Source organism: Bombus fervidus, chromosome 1, assembly GCF_041682495.2.
Source record: "Bombus fervidus isolate BK054 chromosome 1, iyBomFerv1, whole genome shotgun sequence".
NCBI lineage: Eukaryota > Metazoa > Arthropoda > Insecta > Hymenoptera > Apidae > Bombus > Bombus fervidus.
This window is the reverse complement of record NC_091517.1, coordinates 235,477-251,499: the sequence shown is the minus strand read 5'-3', so window position 1 is coordinate 251,499 and position 16,023 is coordinate 235,477.

The window sequence follows — 16,023 nt, the reverse complement described above, 5'->3', positions numbered from 1 at the left end:
AAAGCTGCTCCAACCCTGTACAAAGGTATTCCAACTCTGTAAAAAGCTGTTCCAACCCTGTACAAAGGTATTCCAACTCTGTACAAAGGTATTCCAACTCTGTAGAAAGAATTCCAACCCTGTACATAACATTCTGACTCTGTACAGAGGTATTCCAACCCTGTAGAAAGCATTCCAACTCTGTACAATGGTATTCCAACTCTGTCGAAAGCATTCCCACCCTGTCGAAAGCATTCCAACCCTGTCGAAAGCATTCCAACCCTCTAGAAAGCATTCCAACCCTGTAGAAAGTATTCCAACCCTGTAGAAAGTATTCCCACCCTGTACAAAGCTGCTCCAACCCTGTACAAAGGTATTCCAACTCTGTCGAAAGCATTCCCACCCTGTAGAAAGCATTCCAACCCTGTAGAAAGCATTCCAACTCTGTACAAAGGTATTCCAACTCTGTAGAAAGAATTCCGACCCTGTACATAACATTCTGACTCTGTACAAAGGTATTCCAACGCTGTCGAAAGCATTCCAAACCTGTAGAAAGCATTTCAACCCTGTAGAAAGCATTAAAACCCTGTAGAAAGCATTCCAACCCTGTAGAAAGCATTCCAACTCTGTACAAAGGTATTCCAACCCTGTAGAAAGCATTCCAACTCTGTACAAAGGTATTCCAACACTGTAGGCAGCATTCCAACCCTGTACATACCATTCTGACTCTGTACAAAGGTATTCCAACTCTGTCGAAAGCATTCCAACCCTGTAGAAAGCATTCCAAACCTGTAGAATGCATTAAAACCCTGTAGAAATCATTCCAGCCCTGTAGAAAACATTCCAACCTTGTACAAAGGTCTTCCAACCCTGTAGAAAGCATTCCAACTCTGTACAAAGGTATTCCAACCCTGTAGAAAGCATTCCAACTCTGTACAATGGTATTCCAACTCTGTCGAAAGAATTCCCACCCTGTCGAAAGCATTCCAACCCTGTCGAAAGCATTCCAACCCTCTAGAAAGCATTCCAACCCTGTAGAAAGTATTCCAACCCTGTAGAAAGTATTCCCACCCTGTACAAAGCTGCTCCAACCCTGTACAAAGGTATTCCAACTCTGTCGAAAGCATTCCCACCCTGTAGAAAGCATTCCAACCCTGTAGAAAGCGTTCCAACTCTGTACAAAGGTATTCCAACTCTGTAGAAAGAATTCCGACCCTGTACATAACATTCTGACTCTGTACAAAAGGTATTCCAACTCTGTCGAAAGCATTCCAAACCTGTAGAAAGCATTCCAACCCTGTAGAAAGCATTAAAACCCTGTAGAAAGCATTCCAACCCTGTAGAAAGCATTCCAACTCTGTTCAAAGGTATTCCAACCCTGTAGAAAGCATTCCCACTCTGTACAAAGGTATTCCAACACTGTAGGAAGAATTCCAACCCTGTACATACCATTCTGACTCTGTACAAAGGTATTCCAACTCTGTCGAAAGCATTCCAACCCTGTAGAATGCATTCCAACCCTGTAGAAAGCATTAAAACCCTGTAGAAATCATTCCAACCCTGTAGAAAACATTCCAACCTTGTACAAAGGTCTTCCAACCCTGTAGAAAGCATTAAAAACTCTGTACAAAGGTATTCCAACCCTGTAGAAAGCATTCCAACCCTGTAGAAAGCATTCCAACCCTGTCGAAAGCATTAAAACCCTGTAGAAAGCATTCCAAAACTGTAGAAAGCATTCAGACTCTGTGCAAAGGTATTCCAACCCTGTAGGAAGCATTCCAACTCTGTACAAAGGTATTCCAACTCTGTAGAAAGAATTCCAACACTGTACATAACATTCTGACTCTATACAAAGGTATTCCAACTCTGTCGAATGCATTCCAACCCTCTAGAAAGCATTCCAACCCTGTAGAAAGTATTCCAACCCTGTACAAAGCTGTTCCAACCCTGTGCGAAGGTATTCCAACACTCTAGAAAGCATTCCAACCGTCTAGAAAGCATTCCAAACCTCTAGAAAGTATTCCAACCGTCTAGAAAGCATTCCAACCCTCTAGAAAGCATTCCAACCCTGTAGAAAGCATTCCAACTCTGTACAATGGTATTCCAACTCTGTCGAAAGCATTCCCACTCTGTCGAAAGAATTCCAAACCTGTAGAAAGCATTCCAACCCTGTAGAAAGCATTAAAACCCTGTAGAAAGCATTCCAACCCTGTAGAAAGCATTCCAACTCTGTACAAAGGTATTCCAACACTGTAGGAAGAATTCCAACCCTGTACATACCATTCTGACTCTGTACAAAGGTATTCCAACTCTGTCGAAAGCATTCCAACCCTGTAGAAAGCATTCCAACCCTGTAGAAAGCATTAAAACCCTGTAGAAATCATTCCAACCCTGTAGAAAACATTCCAACCTTGTACAAAGGTCTTCCAACCCTGTAGAAAGCATTCCAACTCTGTACAAAGGTATTCCAACCCTGTAGAAAGCATTCCAACCCTGTAGAAAGTATTCCAACCCTGTACAAAGCTGTTCCAACCCTGTGCGAAGGTATTCCAACACTCTAGAAAGCATTCCAACCGTCTAGAAAGCATTCCAACCCTCTAGAAAGCATTCCAACCGTCTAGAAAGCATTCCAACCCTCTAGAAAGCATTCCAACCCTGTAGAAAGCATTCCAACTCTGCAAAAAGGTATTCCAACTCTGTCGAAAGCATTCCCACCCTGTCGAAAGCATTCCAACCCTGTCGAAAGCATTCCAACACTCTAGAAAGCATTCCAACCGTCTAGAAAGCATTCTAACCCTCTAGAAAGCATTCCAACCCTGTAGAAAGTATTCCCACCCTGTACAAAGCTGCTCCAACCCTGTACAAATGTATTCCAACTCTGTAAAAAGCTGTTCCAACCCTGTACAAAGGTATTCCAACTCTGTACAAAGGTATTCCAACTCTGTAGAAAGAATTCCAACCCTGTACATAACATTCTGACTCTGTACAGAGGTATTCCAACCCTGTAGAAAGCATTCCAACTCTGTACAATGGTATTCCAACTCTGTCGAAAGCATTCCCACCCTGTCGAAAGCATTCCAACCCTGTCGAAAGCATTCCAACCCTCTAGAAAGCATTCCAACCCTGTAGAAAGTATTCCAACGCTGTAGAAAGTATTCCCACCCTGTACAAAGCTGCTCCAACCCTGTACAAAGGTATTCCAACTCTGTCGAAAGCATTCCCACCCTGTAGAAAGCATTCCAACCCTGTAGAAAGCATTCCAACTCTGTACAAAGGTATTCCAACTCTGTAGAAAGAATTCCGACCCTGTACATAACATTCTGACTCTGTACAAAGGTATTCCAACGCTGTCGAAAGCATTCCAAACCTGTAGAAAGCATTCCAACCCTGTAGAAAGCATTAAAACCCTGTAGAAAGCATTCCAACCCTGTAGAAAGCATTCCAACTCTGTACAAAGGTATTCCAACCCTGTAGAAAGCATTCCAACTCTGTACAAAGGTATTCCAACTCTGTCGAAAGCATTCCCACCCTGTAGAAAGCATTCCAACCCTCTAGAAAGCATTCCAACCCTGTAGAAAGTATTCCAACCCTGTAGAAAGTATTCCCACCCTGTACAAAGCTGCTCCAAACCTGTACAAAGGTATTCCAACTCTGTCGAAAGCATTCCCACCCTGTAGAAAGCATTCCAACCCTGTAGAAAGCATTCCAACTCTGTACAAAGGTATTCCAACTCTGTAGAAGGAATTCCGACCCTGTACATAACATTCTGACTCTGTACAAAGGTATTCCAACTCTGTCGAAAGCATTCCAAACCTGTAGAAAGCATTCCAACCATGTAGAAAGCATTAAAACCCTGTAGAAAGCATTCCAACCCTGTAGAAAGCATTCCAACTCTGTACAAAGGTATTCCAACCCTGTAGAAAGCATTCCAACTCTGTACAATGGTATTCCAACTCTGTCGAAAGAATTCCCACCCTGTCGAAAGCATTCCAACCCTGTCGAAAGCATTCCAACCCTCTAGAAAGCATTCCAACCCTGTAGAAAGCATTCCAACCCTGTCGAAAGCATTAAAACCCTGTAGAAAGCATTCCAAAACTGTAGAAAGCATTCAGACTCTGTGCAAAGGTATTCCAACCCTGTAGAAAGCATTCCAACTCTGTACAAAGGTATTCCAACTCTGTAGAAAGAATTCCAACACTGTACATAACATTCTGACTCTATACAAAGGTATTCCAACTCTGTCGAATGCATTCCAACCCTCTAGAAAGCATTCCAACCCTGTAGAAAGTATTCCAACCCTGTACAAAGCTGTTCCAACCCTGTGCGAAGGTATTCCAACACTCTAGAAAGCATTCCAACCGTCTAGAAAGCATTCCAAACCTCTAGAAAGTATTCCAACCGTCTAGAAAGCATTCCAACCCTCTAGAAAGCATTCCAACCCTGTAGAAAGCATTCCAACTCTGTACAATGGTATTCCAACTCTGTCGAAAGCATTCCCACTCTGTCGAAAGAATTCCAAACCTGTAGAAAGCATTCCAACCCTGTAGAAAGCATTAAAACCCTGTAGAAAGCATTCCAACCCTGTAGAAAGCATTCCAACTCTGTACAAAGGTATTCCAACACTGTAGGAAGAATTCCAACCCTGTACATACCATTCTGACTCTGTACAAAGGTATTCCAACTCTGTCGAAAGCATTCCAACCCTGTAGAAAGCATTCCAACCCTGTAGAAAGCATTAAAACCCTGTAGAAATCATTCCAACCCTGTAGAAAACATTCCAACCTTGTACAAAGGTCTTCCAACCCTGTAGAAAGCATTCCAACTCTGTACAAAGGTATTCCAACCCTGTAGAAAGCATTCCAACCCTGTAGAAAGTATTCCAACCCTGTACAAAGCTGTTCCAACCCTGTGCGAAGGTATTCCAACACTCTAGAAAGCATTCCAACCGTCTAGAAAGCATTCCAACCCTCTAGAAAGCATTCCAACCGTCTAGAAAGCATTCCAACCCTCTAGAAAGCATTCCAACCCTGTAGAAAGCATTCCAACTCTGCAAAAAGGTATTCCAACTCTGTCGAAAGCATTCCCACCCTGTCGAAAGCATTCCAACCCTGTCGAAAGCATTCCAACACTCTAGAAAGCATTCCAACCGTCTAGAAAGCATTCTAACCCTCTAGAAAGCATTCCAACCCTGTAGAAAGTATTCCCACCCTGTACAAAGCTGCTCCAACCCTGTACAAATGTATTCCAACTCTGTAAAAAGCTGTTCCAACCCTGTACAAAGGTATTCCAACTCTGTACAAAGGTATTCCAACTCTGTAGAAAGAATTCCAACCCTGTACATAACATTCTGACTCTGTACAGAGGTATTCCAACCCTGTAGAAAGCATTCCAACTCTGTACAATGGTATTCCAACTCTGTCGAAAGCATTCCTACCCTGTCGAAAGCATTCCAACCCTGTCGAAAGCATTCCAACCCTCTAGAAAGCATTCCAACCCTGTAGAAAGTATTCCAACGCTGTAGAAAGTATTCCCACCCTGTACAAAGCTGCTCCAACCCTGTACAAAGGTATTCCAACTCTGTCGAAAGCATTCCCACCCTGTAGAAAGCATTCCAACCCTGTAGAAAGCATTCCAACTCTGTACAAAGGTATTCCAACTCTGTAGAAAGAATTCCGACCCTGTACATAACATTCTGACTCTGTACAAAGGTATTCCAACGCTGTCGAAAGCATTCCAAACCTGTAGAAAGCATTCCAACCCTGTAGAAAGCATTAAAACCCTGTAGAAAGCATTCCAACCCTGTAGAAAGCATTCCAACTCTGTACAAAGGTATTCCAACCCTGTAGAAAGCATTCCAACTCTGTACAAAGGTATTCCAACTCTGTCGAAAGCATTCCCACCCTGTAGAAAGCATTCCAACCCTCCAGAAAGCATTCCAACCCTGTAGAAAGTATTCCAACCCTGTAGAAAGTATTCCCACCCTGTACAAAGCTGCTCCAAACCTGTACAAAGGTATTCCAACTCTGTCGAAAGCATTCCCACCCTGTAGAAAGCATTCCAACCCTGTAGAAAGCATTCCAACTCTGTACAAAGGTATTCCAACTCTGTAGAAGGAATTCCGACCCTGTACATAACATTCTGACTCTGTACAAAGGTATTCCAACTCTGTCGAAAGCATTCCAAACCTGTAGAAAGCATTCCAACCATGTAGAAAGCATTAAAACCCTGTAGAAAGCATTCCAACCCTGTAGAAAGCATTCCAACTCTGTTCAAAGGTATTCCAACCCTGTAGAAAGCATTCCCACTCTGTACAAAGGTATTCCAACACTGTAGGAAGAATTCCAACCCTGTACATACCATTCTGACTCTGTACAAAGGTATTCCAACTCTGTCGAAAGCATTCCAAACCTGTAGAAAGCATTCCAACCCTGTAGAAAGCATTAAAACCCTGTAGAAAGCATTCCAACCCTGTAGAAAGCATTCCAACTCTGTACAAAGGTATTCCAACCCTGTAGAAAGCATTCCAACTCTGTACAAAGGTATTCCAACACTGTAGGCAGAATTCCAACCCTGTACATACCATTCTGACTCTGTACAAAGGTATTCCAACTCTGTCGAAAGCATTCCAACCCTGTAGAAAGCATTCCAAACCTGTAGAATGCATTAAAACCCTGTAGAAATCATTCCAGCCCTGTAGAAAACATTCCAACCTTGTACAAAGGTCTTCCAACCCTGTAGAAAGCATTCCAACTCTGTCCAAAGGTATTCCAACCCTGTAGAAAGCATTCCAACTCTGTACAATGGTATTCCAACTCTGTCGAAAGAATTCCCACCCTGTCGAAAGCATTCCAACCCTGTCGAAAGCATTCCAACCCTCTAGAAAGCATTCCAACCCTGTAGAAAGTATTCCAACCCTGTAGAAAGTATTCCCACCCTGTACAAAGCTGTTCCAACCCTGTACAAAGGTATTCCAACTCTGTCGAAAGCATTCCCACCCTGTAGAAGGCATTCCAACCCTGTAGAAAGCGTTCCAACTCTGTACAAAGGTATTCCAACTCTGTAGAAAGAATTCCGACCCTGTACATAACATTCTGACTCTGTACAAAGGTATTCCAACTCTGTCGAAAGCATTCCAAACCTGTAGAAAGCATTCCAACCCTGTAGAAAGCATTAAAACCCTGTAGAAAGCATTCCAACCCTGTAGAAAGCATTCCAACTCTGTTCAAAGGTATTCCAACCCTGTAGAAAGCATTCCCACTCTGTACAAAGGTATTCCAACACTGTAGGAAGAATTCCAACCCTGTACATACCATTCTGACTCTGTACAAAGGTATTCCAACTCTGTCGAAAGCATTCCAACCCTGTAGAATGCATTCCAACCCTGTAGAAAGCATTAAAACCCTGTAGAAATCATTCCAACCCTGTAGAAAACATTCCAACCTTGTACAAAGGTCTTCCAACCCTGTAGAAAGCATTAAAAACTCTGTACAAAGGTATTCCAACCCTGTAGAAAGCATTCCAACCCTGTAGAAAGCATTCCAACCCTGTCGAAAGCATTAAAACCCTGTAGAAAGCATTCCAAAACTGTAGAAAGCATTCAGACTCTGTGCAAAGGTATTCCAACCCTGTAGAAAGCATTCCAACTCTGTACAAAGGTATTCCAACTCTGTAGAAAGAATTCCAACACTGTACATAACATTCTGACTCTATACAAAGGTATTCCAACTCTGTCGAATGCATTCCAACCCTCTAGAAAGCATTCCAACCCTGTAGAAAGTATTCCAACCCTGTACAAAGCTGTTCCAACCCTGTGCGAAGGTATTCCAACACTCTAGAAAGCATTCCAACCGTCTAGAAAGCATTCCAAACCTCTAGAAAGTATTCCAACCGTCTAGAAAGCATTCCAACCCTCTAGAAAGCATTCCAACCCTGTAGAAAGCATTCCAACTCTGTACAATGGTATTCCAACTCTGTCGAAAGCATTCCCACTCTGTCGAAAGAATTCCAAACCTGTAGAAAGCATTCCAACCCTGTAGAAAGCATTAAAACCCTGTAGAAAGCATTCCAACCCTGTAGAAAGCATTCCAACTCTGTACAAAGGTATTCCAACACTGTAGGAAGAATTCCAACCCTGTACATACCATTCTGACTCTGTACAAAGGTATTCCAACTCTGTCGAAAGCATTCCAACCCTGTAGAAAGCATTCCAACCCTGTAGAAAGCATTAAAACCCTGTAGAAATCATTCCAACCCTGTAGAAAACATTCCAACCTTGTACAAAGGTCTTCCAACCCTGTAGAAAGCATTCCAACTCTGTACAAAGGTATTCCAACCCTGTAGAAAGCATTCCAACCCTGTAGAAAGTATTCCAACCCTGTACAAAGCTGTTCCAACCCTGTGCGAAGGTATTCCAACACTCTAGAAAGCATTCCAACCGTCTAGAAAGCATTCCAACCCTCTAGAAAGCATTCCAACCGTCTAGAAAGCATTCCAACCCTCTAGAAAGCATTCCAACCCTGTAGAAAGCATTCCAACTCTGCAAAAAGGTATTCCAACTCTGTCGAAAGCATTCCCACCCTGTCGAAAGCATTCCAACCCTGTCGAAAGCATTCCAACACTCTAGAAAGCATTCCAACCGTCTAGAAAGCATTCTAACCCTCTAGAAAGCATTCCAACCCTGTAGAAAGTATTCCCACCCTGTACAAAGCTGCTCCAACCCTGTACAAATGTATTCCAACTCTGTAAAAAGCTGTTCCAACCCTGTACAAAGGTATTCCAACTCTGTACAAAGGTATTCCAACTCTGTAGAAAGAATTCCAACCCTGTACATAACATTCTGACTCTGTACAGAGGTATTCCAACCCTGTAGAAAGCATTCCAACTCTGTACAATGGTATTCCAACTCTGTCGAAAGCATTCCCACCCTGTCGAAAGCATTCCAACCCTGTCGAAAGCATTCCAACCCTCTAGAAAGCATTCCAACCCTGTAGAAAGTATTCCAACGCTGTAGAAAGTATTCCCACCCTGTACAAAGCTGCTCCAACCCTGTACAAAGGTATTCCAACTCTGTCGAAAGCATTCCCACCCTGTAGAAAGCATTCCAACCCTGTAGAAAGCATTCCACCTCTGTACAAAGGTATTCCAACTCTGTAGAAAGAATTCCGACCCTGTACATAACATTCTGACTCTGTACAAAGGTATTCCAACGCTGTCGAAAGCATTCCAAACCTGTAGAAAGCATTCCAACCCTGTAGAAAGCATTAAAACCCTGTAGAAAGCATTCCAACCCTGTAGAAAGCATTCCAACTCTGTACAAAGGTATTCCAACCCTGTAGAAAGCATTCCAACTCTGTACAAAGGTATTCCAACTCTGTCGAAAGCATTCCCACCCTGTAGAAAGCATTCCAACCCTCTAGAAAGCATTCCAACCCTGTAGAAAGTATTCCAACCCTGTAGAAAGTATTCCCACCCTGTACAAAGCTGCTCCAAACCTGTACAAAGGTATTCCAACTCTGTCGAAAGCATTCCCACCCTGTAGAAAGCATTCCAACCCTGTAGAAAGCATTCCAACTCTGTACAAAGGTATTCCAACTCTGTAGAAGGAATTCCGACCCTGTACATAACATTCTGACTCTGTACAAAGGTATTCCAACTCTGTCGAAAGCATTCCAAACCTGTAGAAAGCACTCCAACCATGTAGAAAGCATTAAAACCCTGTAGAAAGCATTCCAACCCTGTAGAAAGCATTCCAACTCTGTTCAAAGGTATTCCAACCCTGTAGAAAGCATTCCCACTCTGTACAAAGGTATTCCAACACTGTAGGAAGAATTCCAACCCTGTACATACCATTCTGACTCTGTACAAAGGTATTCCAACTCTGTCGAAAGCATTCCAACACTGTAGAATGCATTCCAACCCTGTAGAAAGCATTAAAACCCTGTAGAAATCATTCCAACCCTGTAGAAAACATTCCAACCTTGTACAAAGGTCTTCCAACCCTGTAGAAAGCATTAAAAACTCTGTACAAAGGTATTCCAACCCTGTAGAAAGCATTCCAACCCTGTAGAAAGCATTCCAACCCTGTCGAAAGCATTAAAACCCTGTACAAAGCATTCCAAAACTGTAGAAAGCATTCAGACTCTGTGCAAAGGTATTCCAACCCTGTAGAAAGCATTCCAACTCTGTACAAAGGTATTCCAACTCTGTAGAAAGAATTCCAACACTGTACATAACATTCTGACTCTATACAAAGGTATTCCAACTCTGTCGAATGCATTCCAACCCTCTAGAAAGCATTCCAACCCTGTAGAAAGCATTCCAACCCTGTAGAAAGTATTCCAACCCTGTAGAAAGTATTCCCACCCTGTACAAAGCTGCTCCAAACCTGTACAAAGGTATTCCAACTCTGTCGAAAGCATTCCCACCCTGTAGAAAGCATTCCAACCCTGTAGAAAGCATTCCAACTCTGTACAAAGGTATTCCAACTCTGTAGAAGGAATTCCGACCCTGTACATAACATTCTGACTCTGTACAAAGGTATTCCAACTCTGTCGAAAGCATTCCAAACCTGTAGAAAGCACTCCAACCATGTAGAAAGCATTAAAACCCTGTAGAAAGCATTCCAACCCTGTAGAAAGCATTCCAACTCTGTTCAAAGGTATTCCAACCCTGTAGAAAGCATTCCCACTCTGTACAAAGGTATTCCAACACTGTAGGAAGAATTCCAACCCTGTACATACCATTCTGACTCTGTACAAAGGTATTCCAACTCTGTCGAAAGCATTCCAACACTGTAGAATGCATTCCAACCCTGTAGAAAGCATTAAAACCCTGTAGAAATCATTCCAACCCTGTAGAAAACATTCCAACCTTGTACAAAGGTCTTCCAACCCTGTAGAAAGCATTAAAAACTCTGTACAAAGGTATTCCAACCCTGTAGAAAGCATTCCAACCCTGTAGAAAGCATTCCAACCCTGTCGAAAGCATTAAAACCCTGTAGAAAGCATTCCAAAACTGTAGAAAGCATTCAGACTCTGTGCAAAGGTATTCCAACCCTGTAGAAAGCATTCCAACTCTGTACAAAGGTATTCCAACTCTGTAGAAAGAATTCCAACACTGTACATAACATTCTGACTCTATACAAAGGTATTCCAACTCTGTCGAATGCATTCCAACCCTCTAGAAAGCATTCCAACCCTGTAGAAAGTATTCCAATCCTGTACAAAGCTGTTCCAACCCTGTGCGAAGGTATTCCAACACTCTAGAAAGCATTCCAACCGTCTAGAAAGCATTCCAACCCTCTAGAAAGCATTCCAACCGTCTAGAAAGCATTCCATCCCTCTAGAAAGCATTCCAACCCTGTAGAGAGTATTCCAACCCTGTAGAAAGTATACCCACCCTGTACAAAGCTGCTCCAACCCTGTACAAAGGTATTCCAACTCTGTCGAAAGCATTCCCACCCTGTAGAAAGCATTCCAACCCTGTAGAAAGCATTCCAACTCTGTACAAAGGTATTCCAACTCTGTAGAAAGAATTCCGACCCTGTACATAACATTCTGACTCTGTACAAAGGTATTCCAACCCTGTAGAAAGCATTCCAACTCTGTATAATGGTATGCCAACTCTGTCGAAAGCATTCCCACCCTGTCGAAAGCATTCCAACCCTGTCGAAAGCATTCCAACCCTCTAGAAAGCATTCCAACCCTGTAGAAAGTATTCCAACACTGTACAAAGCTGTTCCAACCCTGTACAAAGGTATTCCAACTCTGTACAAAGGTATTCCAACTCTGTAGAAAGAATTACAACCCTGTACATAACATTCTGACTGTGTACAAAGGTATTCCAACTCTGTCGAAAGCATTCCAACCCTGTAGAAAGCATTCCAACCCTGTAGAAAGCATTAAAACCCTGTAGAAAGCATTCCAACCCTGTAGAAAGCATTCCAACTCTGTACAAAGGTATTCCAACCCTGTAGAATGCATTCCAACTCTGTACAAAGGTATTCCAACTCTGTAGGAAGAACTCCGACACTGTACATAACATTCTGGCTCTGTACAAAGGTATTCCAACCCTGTAGAAAGCATTCCAACTCTGTACAAAGGTATTCCAACTCTGTAGAAAGAATTCCAACCCTGTACATAACATTCTGACTCTGTACAAAGGTATTCCAACCCTGTAGAAAGCATTCCAACTCTGTAGAAAGGTATTCCAACTCTGTAGAAAGAATTCCAACCCTGTACATAACATTCTGACTCTGTACAAAGGTATTCCAACCCTGTAGAAAGCATTCCAACCCTGTAGAAAGCATTCCAACCCTGTAGAAAGCATTAAAACCCTGTAGAAAGCATTCCAACCCTGTAGAAAGCATTCCAACTCTGTAGAAAGGTATTCCAACTCTGTAGAAAGAATTCCAACCATGTACATAACATTCTGACTCTGTACAAAGGTATTCCAACCCTGTAGAAAGCATTCCAACTCTGTACAATGGTATTCCAACTCTGTCGAAAGCATTCCCACCCTGTCGAAAGCATTCCAACCCTGTCGAAAGCACTCCAACCCTCTGGAAAGCATTCCAACCCTGTAGAAAGTATTCCACCGCTGTACAAAACTGTTCCAGCCCTGTACAAAGGTATTCCAACTCTGTACAAAGGTATTCCAACACTGTAGAAAGAATTCCAACCCTGTACATAACATTCTGACTCTGTACAAAGGTATTCCAACTCTGTCGAAAGCATTCCAACCCTCTAGAAAGCATTCCAACCCTGTAGAAAGTATTCCACCGCTGTACAAAACTGTTCCAACCCTGTACAAAGGTATTCCAACTCTGTCGAAAGCATTCCCACCCTGTCGAAAGCATTCCAACCCTGTCGAAAGCACTCCAACCCTCTAGAAAGCATTCCAACCCTGTAGAAGGTATTCCACCGCTGTACAAAACTGTTCCAACCCTGTACAAAGGTATTCCAACTCTGTGCAAAGGTATTCCAACTCTGTAGAAAGCATTAAAACCCTGTAGAAAGCATTCCAACCCTGTAGAAAGCATTCCAACTCTGTACAAAGGTGTTCCAACCCTGTAGAAAGCATTAAAACCCTGTAGAAAGCATTCCAACCCTGTAGAAAGCATTCCAACTCTGTACAAAGGTGTTCCAACCCTGTAGAAAGCATTCCTACTCTGTAGAAAAGTATTCCAACACTGTAGAAAGAATTCCAACCCTGTACATAACATTCTGACTCTGTACAAAGGTATTCCAACTCTGTAGAAAGAATTAAAACCCTGTAGAAAGCATTCCAACCCTGTAGAAAGCATTCCAACTCTGTACAAATGTATTCCAACCCTGTAGAAAGCATTCCTACTCTGTAGAAAAGTATTCCAACTCTGTAGAAAGCATTCCAACCCTGTAGAAAGTATTCCAACCCTGTACAAAGCTGTTCCAACCCTGTACAAAGGTATTCCAACTCTGTAGAAAGCATTCCAACCCTGTAGAAAGCATTCCAACCCTCTAGAAAGCATTCCATCCCTGTAGAAGGCATTCCAACCGTGTAGAAAGCATTCCAACCCTCTAGAAAGCATTCCAACCCTGTAGAAAGTATTCCAATGCTGTCAAAAGCTGTTCCAACCCTGTACAAAGGTATTCCAACTCTGTAAAAAGCTGTTCCAACCCTGTACAAAGGTATTCCAACTCTGTACAAAGGTATTCCAACTCTGTAGAAAGACTTCCAACCCTGTACATAACATTCTGACTCTGTACAAAGGTATTCCAACTCTGTCGAAAGCATTCCAACCCTCTAGAAAGCATTCCAACCCTGTAGAAAGTATTCCAACCCTGTACAAAGCTGTTCCAACCCTGTACAAAGGTATTCCAACTCTGTAGAAAGCATTAAAACCCTGTAGAAAGCATTCCAACCCTGTAGAAAGCATTCCAACTCTGTACAAAGGTATTCCAACCCTGTAGAAAGCATTCCTACTCTGTAGAAAAGTATTCCAACTCTGTAGAAAGAATTCCAACCCTGTACATAACATTCTGACTCTGTACAAAGGTATTCCAACTCTGTCGAAAGCATTCCAACCCTGTAGAAAGCATTCCAACCCTGCAGAAAGCATTAAAACCCTGTAGAAAGCATTCCAACCCTGTAGAAAGCATTCCAACTCTGTACAAAGGTATTCCAACCCTGTAGAAAGCATTCCAACCCTGTAGAAAGCATTCCAACCCTCTAGAAAGCATTCCTACCCTCTAGAAAGCATTCCAACGCTGTAGAAAGTATTCCCACCCTGTACAAAGCTGCTCCAACCCTGTACAAAGGTATTCCAACTCTGTCGAAAGCATTCCCACCCTGTAGAAAGCATTCCAACCCTGTAGAAAGCATTCCACCTCTGTACAAAGGTATTCCAACTCTGTAGAAAGAATTCCGACCCTGTACATAACATTCTGACTCTGTACAAAGGTATTCCAACGCTGTCGAAAGCATTCCAAACCTGTAGAAAGCATTCCAACCCTGTAGAAAGCATTAAAACCCTGTAGAAAGCATTCCAACCCTGTAGAAAGCATTCCAACTCTGTACAAAGGTATTCCAACCCTGTAGAAAGCATTCCAACTCTGTACAAAGGTATTCCAACTCTGTCGAAAGCATTCCCACCCTGTAGAAAGCATTCCAACCCTCTAGAAAGCATTCCAACCCTGTAGAAAGTATTCCAACCCTGTAGAAAGTATTCCCACCCTGTACAAAGCTGCTCCAAACCTGTACAAAGGTATTCCAACTCTGTCGAAAGCATTCCCACCCTGTAGAAAGCATTCCAACCCTGTAGAAAGCATTCCAACTCTGTACAAAGGTATTCCAACTCTGTAGAAGGAATTCCGACCCTGTACATAACATTCTGACTCTGTACAAAGGTATTCCAACTCTGTCGAAAGCATTCCAAACCTGTAGAAAGCACTCCAACCATGTAGAAAGCATTAAAACCCTGTAGAAAGCATTCCAACCCTGTAGAAAGCATTCCAACTCTGTTCAAAGGTATTCCAACCCTGTAGAAAGCATTCCCACTCTGTACAAAGGTATTCCAACACTGTAGGAAGAATTCCAACCCTGTACATACCATTCTGACTCTGTACAAAGGTATTCCAACTCTGTCGAAAGCATTCCAACACTGTAGAATGCATTCCAACCCTGTAGAAAGCATTAAAACCCTGTAGAAATCATTCCAACCCTGTAGAAAACATTCCAACCTTGTACAAAGGTCTTCCAACCCTGTAGAAAGCATTAAAAACTCTGTACAAAGGTATTCCAACCCTGTAGAAAGCATTCCAACCCTGTAGAAAGCATTCCAACCCTGTCGAAAGCATTAAAACCCTGTACAAAGCATTCCAAAACTGTAGAAAGCATTCAGACTCTGTGCAAAGGTATTCCAACCCTGTAGAAAGCATTCCAACTCTGTACAAAGGTATTCCAACTCTGTAGAAAGAATTCCAACACTGTACATAACATTCTGACTCTATACAAAGGTATTCCAACTCTGTCGAATGCATTCCAACCCTCTAGAAAGCATTCCAACCCTGTAGAAAGTATTCCCACCCTGTACAAAGCTGCTCCAAACCTGTACAAAGGTATTCCAACTCTGTCGAAAGCATTCCCACCCTGTAGAAAGCATTCCAACCCTGTAGAAAGCATTCCAACTCTGTACAAAGGTATTCCAACTCTGTAGAAGGAATTCCGACCCTGTACATAACATTCTGACTCTGTACAAAGGTATTCCAACTCTGTCGAAAGCATTCCAAACCTGTAGAAAGCACTCCAACCATGTAGAAAGCATTAAAACCCTGTAGAAAGCATTCCAACCCTGTAGAAAGCATTCCAACTCTGTTCAAAGGTATTCCAACCCTGTAGAAAGCATTCCCCCTCTGTACAAAGGTATTCCAACACTGTAGGAAGAATTCCAACCCTGTACATACCATTCTGACTCTGTACAAAGGTATTCCAACTCTGTCGAAAGCATTCCAACACTGTAGAATGCATTCCAACCCTGTAGAAAGCATTAAAACCCTGTAGAAATCA